This window comes from Rhinoraja longicauda, chromosome 5, assembly GCF_053455715.1.
Source record: "Rhinoraja longicauda isolate Sanriku21f chromosome 5, sRhiLon1.1, whole genome shotgun sequence".
Classification (NCBI taxonomy): Eukaryota; Metazoa; Chordata; class Chondrichthyes; order Rajiformes; family Arhynchobatidae; genus Rhinoraja; species Rhinoraja longicauda.
Window position 1 is genome coordinate 55,036,249 of NC_135957.1, and position 6,000 is coordinate 55,042,248.

A 6,000-nucleotide genomic window follows, 5' to 3' on the forward strand; every position below is an offset into this window, starting at 1 on the left:
TAAATTGCCCCCTCGTATGTATGTGAGTGGTAGAATCGGGGGTAGGGTGGGTGGGGGTGAGGGAAGAGATGGGCGTCGGAGTGTGTTAAATTTATGATAACCTGGGGAGAATAAAAAATAGGACTAATGTAGGATGAACATAAATCGATGTTTGATGGTCAATGCAAAGCTGGTGGGTTGAGGGGCCTGTTTACAAGGTGCATGACTGTGAGTTTATTTTCCTCCTTACCACTCAGTGGTCCAGGTGAATCAATGAATCTCGGTGGAGTCGGATCGCTGACACAGGGTTGGGGTCCCTGCTGACACAGACACAGGGAGATGTCTCATTCTGAGTGCTTAGCAGGAGACCAGCAAGCAGACTGGCAGAAGGCTATTGGCTGGAGGGGCAAAGAACGACTCTTCAAGAATCCCTGACTTGAAAAAAATTACTGGTGAATAAAAAGCAAAATAAAACCTCCAGATGCTGAAAATCAGAAATAAAATCAGAAAATGCTCTACGTTCTCGGCAGGTTAGACCGTGCCTGCGGAGAGACAAACTGAATTGATGTTTCGGGGCATGATCCTTCGTCAAATGGAAGAAGATAATTGGCCGTTACGGTCCTTGGGCTAAATGTATGATCTGCTCAATGATGTTATGATGTGAAATTGTTATATGAAGTAAGTTCGCCATCCAGTGGCAGACCAGCACAATTGGTGCAGAGGAACGAGGAGCAGCAGCTTCAAGGTTAGAAATTATTTATTTGTTGGTTCGATAGTCCTCTCGTACTTTAAGCGATGCCTGCCATTATTTGACATTTCCATCCTCAGAAAAAGGTTCTGACTGGTTAATCTCTCTATGCCTCTCATCATTTTATATACTTCTTTTAGATCTCTCCTCAACCTCTGGCAGTTCAGAGAAAATAGTCCAAGTCTGTCCAATCTCTCCTTGTAGCTGATGCCTCCTGATCCATGCATCATTCTGGTACATTTCCTCTGCACCCTTTCCTAAGCCTCCACATCCTTCTTGTATTGGGGAGACCAAAACTGCATGCAATACCTCAAATATGGTCGAACCAAAGTCCTATAAAGCTGCATCCCGACTTCCTGACTTTTATATTCATTGCCTCGACTAATGAAGGCGAGCGTACTAAATGCCTTCTTTACCACATTATTTACTTGTGTTGGCCCTTTCAGAGTGAATGATTAGAACATCAAAGATCCCTCTGTACGTCAATGCTATCAAGGGTCTTGCCATTAATTGTACATTGTTCCCTTACAAAGTGCAAAACCTCACAGTGGCTCAGATTAAACTCCATTTGCCATTTCTCTGACCATTTCTGCAGCTGATCTATATCCCCCTTTGTACTTTGACCACATTCCTCACAGACTGCAATCCCAGCAATCTTGGTATCATCTGCAAACATTCTAAACAACCCATCAACAATAATGTCCAATCATCTATACATATCTCAAACAATAGAAGTCCTGAATGTCGTCCTCCTACCACAACACCCTGTCTTCTATCAGTAAGCCAGTTATCAGTCCACAAGGCTAAATTTCTGTTAATCCCAACGATATTAATTGTCCGGATGAGAGATGAGGGAACTTTATCTCAGTATGCTTCAATGACATACCAATATCTGGCCCCTCGGCTTTATGCCAGTTTGTGCGACCCCATTCATTTGAAAGGGACTGCCAATTTCCATTTGGAAGTTATGTTTGGGTTTGTCTATTTTTATTTTTACAATGTTTTTTTTTTAATCAACTGCATTTTAAAGACATCTATAGTTTTTCAAAGTGTTTATTTTATTAAATCTATTTTTATTATCTATTTCCAAATTTCGCTGAACATCAGAGTATTGCAAATGGCATTTGACGGAGTTGTCCATCAAGCCGATGTGTGGGTTTAGTTGTTTTTCTCTGCTGCAAGTTGCACCTTGCCGCACCTTGCAGAAGGGCTGTGGCAGTGACCAGGGCCGTCTTAACGCATGGGCCTGATGGGCACTTGCCCGGGGGCCCACGAGCACAGGGGCCCCATGCTGATCTGTGTATGTTAAGTGACTTGCAATAAATAAATACTACTTTAAAAATGTAGGTTCAATAAGTGCTTTTTTCGCAACATTTTCGGTCACTAAGTGCTTCTCACAGCGATCTGTAAGTGCTTTTCACAACAATGTAGCACCCTAAATCCATCGCTAAGTGCTTTTCGGTAAGTGCTTTTCGCTGGCACGACAGGGGGGGGGGGGGCTGGTAGGGAAAGGGGGGTGGGGAAGAGTAACGGTAGGGGCCCCAGTACACTGCTTTGCCCGGGGGCCCATAATGCTGTAAAAACAGCCCCGGCAGTGACGCCAGCCCTGCAAAGGGAGACACACTGACACAAGGATATAGATCAACAGCACGGCTGTGCAAGAGTGTAGAAAGGAAGTGCAAATGCTGGTTTATACCGAAGATAGACACAAAGTGCAGGAGTAACTCAACCAGTCAGGCCGCATCCCTGGTGAAAAGGGATGGGTGACATCTCAGGTCGGGACCCTTCACCAGACTGAGTTTGAATCTGAGTGGTGATTGTGAGACATGGGCTAGGATCAGTGTGATCTGGTTCAACGGTTAACTTCTAACAGAGATCATAGAACAGTACAGCACAGAAATGGACTGTTCGGCTCACAATGTTTGTGCTGAACGTGATGTCAAGTTAAACCGATCTCATCTGTCTGTACATCATCCATTTTCCTCTATTTCCTGCACTTCCGTGTTCCCATCTAAAACCCCCTTAAACGCCACTATTGTATCTGCCTCCACTAAAGGCCTGGCAATGTGTTCCAAGTCCCCACTACTCACTGTGGAAACAAAAGGTTGGCCCGCACATCTCTATTGAACTTTTCTCCATTTCATCTTATAGTTGTGCTCTCCAGTGTTGGACCTTTTTACACCCTGGGACAAGGGTGTTGACTGTCTAATCCATCTATGCTTTTCAAAATTATTTATTTAAAGATCTTTAAATGTTTTAATTTCGTTATAAATAATTGTGTAGAGTTTGATTTTTATACAAAAACCTTTCATGTTCAGGATTTATTTTCTATGGCAGGAATGTGTTATAGATCCTCCACGAGATGGGAGTTTGAAAGTCTGGAACAGTATAGGCCTTACTGCCAAGAATCAGGACCATCTCCACAATGTTACATACGTTCTGAAACATCCAAAGTTTTTGATAGTTTTGAAGGAGTCAGCTGTAAAAGCAGTCCATGTTTTTGTCAGTAGGGTTTGTTCTGTCTAATCATGTAATGGGATTATGTCAATAAAGCCTAGGCAACACATGCCTCACTGATAAGGATTGGGACTGCTAATTTTTACTGGGGTATACATACAAATGGAGACATAGCAGGCGGTTAACTGGCGATTGTTAATGACCCTCACCAGTCACCAATTTCTGACATTTAAAAAAGATAGTTAGTTAATAGATCTAGTGGACAGCTGGCATGTCTCGCAGATACTGCCCATTATACTTGGGGTTACTTATATTAACACCTGTTCTTTCATGCAGGACTGATTTAACTATTAGTATTTGCTAGACCAAGTGGACCTGTTGGGTCCAAACCTCTCCTGCAGCACCCTCTCTTCCCCCCCCTCTCTCTCTCCCCCCCTCTCCTCTCCCCCCCCCTCTCCTCTCCCCCCCCCTCTCCTCTCCCCTCTCCTCTCCCCCCCCTCTCCTTCCCCCCCCTCTCCTTCCCCCCCCTCTCCTTCCCCCCCCTCTCCTTCCCCCCCTCTCCTCTCCCCCCCTCTCCTCTCCCCCCCCTCCTCTCCCCCCTCTCCTCTCCCCCCCCTCTCCTCTCCACCCCCTCTCCTCTCCCCCCTCTCCTCTCCCCCCTCTCCTCTCCCCCCCTCTCCTCTCCCCCCCCTCTCCTCTCCCCCCCTCTCCTCTCCTCTCCCCTCTCCTCTCCCCCCCCTCTCCTTCCCCCCCCTCTCCTTCCCCCCCCCTCTCCTTCCCCCCCTCTCCTCTCCCCCCCTCTCCTCTCCCCCCCTCTCCTCTCCCCCCTCTCCTCTCCCCCCCCTCTCCTCTCCACCCCCTCTCCTCTCCCCCCTCTCCTCTCCCCCCCTCTCCTCTCCCCCCTCTCCTCTCCCCCCCCTCTCCTCTCCCCCCCCTCTCCTCTCCCCCCCTCTCCTCTCCCCCCCCCTCTCCTCTCCCCCCCCTCTCCTCTCCCCCCCTCTCCTCTCCCCCCCTCTCCTCTCCCCCCTCTCCTCTCCCCCCCCTCTCCTCTCCCCCCCCTCTCCTCTCCCCCCCTCTCCTCTCCCCCCCTCTCCTCTCCCCCTCTCCTCTCCCCCTCTCCTCTCCCCCCCCTCTCCTCTCCCCCCCCCCTCCTCTCCCCCCCTCCTCTCCCCCCTCTCCTCTCCCCCCCCTCCTCTCCCCCCCCCTCCTCTCCCCCCTCTCCTCTCCCCCCCTCTCCTCTCCCCCCTCTCCTCTCCCCCCTCTCCTCTCCCCCCCTCTCCCCCCCCTCCTCTCCCTCTCCTCTCCCCCCTCTCCTCTCCCCCCCCTCTCCTCTCCCCCCCTCTCCTCTCCCCCCCCCTCTCCTCTCCCCCCCTCTCCTCTCCCCCCTCTCCTCTCCCCCCTCCTCTCCCCCCCTCCTCTCCCCCCCTCCTCTCCCCCTCTCCTCTCCCCCCCTCTCCTCTCCCCCCCTCTCCTCTCCCCCTCTCCTCTCCCCCTCTCCTCTCCCCCTCTCCTCTCCCCCCCCTCTCCTCTCCCCCTCTCCTCTCCCCCCCTCCTCTCCCCCCCTCTCCTCTCCCCCCCTCTCCTCTCCCCCCCTCTCCTCTCCCCCCCTCTCCTCTCCCCCCCTCTCCTCTCCCCCCTCTCCTCTCCCCCCCTCTCCCCCCCTCCTCTCCCTCTCCCTCTCCTCCCCCCCTCTCCCCCCTCCTCTCCCTCTCCCTCTCCCTCTCCTCCCCCCCTCTCCTCTCCCCCCCTCTCCTCTCCTCTCCCCCCCCCTCTCCTCTCCCCCCCCTCTCCTCTCCCCCCCTCTCCTCTCTCACCCCCTCTCCTCTCTCCCCCCCTCTCCTCTCCCCCCCCTCTCCTCTCTCCCCCCCTCTCCTCTCTCCCCCCCTCTCCTCTCCCCCCTCTCCTCTCCCCCCTCTCCTCTCCCCCCCTCTCCTCTCCCCCCTCTCCTCTCCCCCCCTCTCCTCTCCCCCCTCTCCTCTCCCCCCCCTCTCCTCTCCCCCCCCTCTCCTCTCCCCCCCCTCTCCTCTCCCCCCCCTCTCCTCTCCCCCCCTCTCCTCTCCCCCCCTCTCCTCTCCCTCTCCTCTCCCCCCCCTCTCCTCCCCCCCCTCTCCTCTCCCCCCCTCTCCTCTCCCCCCTCTCCTCTCCCCCCTCTCCTCTCCTCTCCCCCCCCTCCATCCCCCCTCACCCCCCTCCATCCACCCCCTCCCTCCTTCCCTCCCCCCTCTCCCCTTCCTCCCTCCCCCTCTTCTCCCCCCCCTCCTCCCTCCACCCCTTCCTTCCCTCCCTCTGTCCCTTCCCTCCCTCCTTCCCTCCCCCCTCTCCCCTTCCTCCCTCCCCCTCTTCTCCCCCCTCTCCCCTTCCTCCCTCCCCCTCTTCTCCTCCCTCCCCCCTTCCTCCCTCCCCCTCTTCTCCCCTCCCTCTCTTCTCCCCTCCCCCTCCCTCCCTCCACCCCCTCCCTCCAACCTCCCCTCCCCACTTCCCCTCCCCACTCCATCCCCCTCAACCCCCCTTATCCTCCCTCCTCCCCCTCCCTCCCTCCCCCCCTCTCCCCCCCTCCTCTCCCTCTCCTCTCCCCCCTCTCCTCTCCCCCCCCTCTCCTCTCCCCCCCTCTCCTCTCCCCCCCCCCTCTCCTCTCCCCCCCCCTCTCCTCTCCCCCCTCTCCTCTCCCCCCTCCTCTCCCCCCCTCCTCTCCCCCCCTCCTCTCCCCCTCTCCTCTCCCCCCCTCTCCTCTCCCCCCCTCTCCTCTCCCCCCTCTCCTCTCCCCCTCTCCTCTCCCCCTCTCCTCTCCCCCTCTCCTCTCCCCCCCCTCTCCTCTC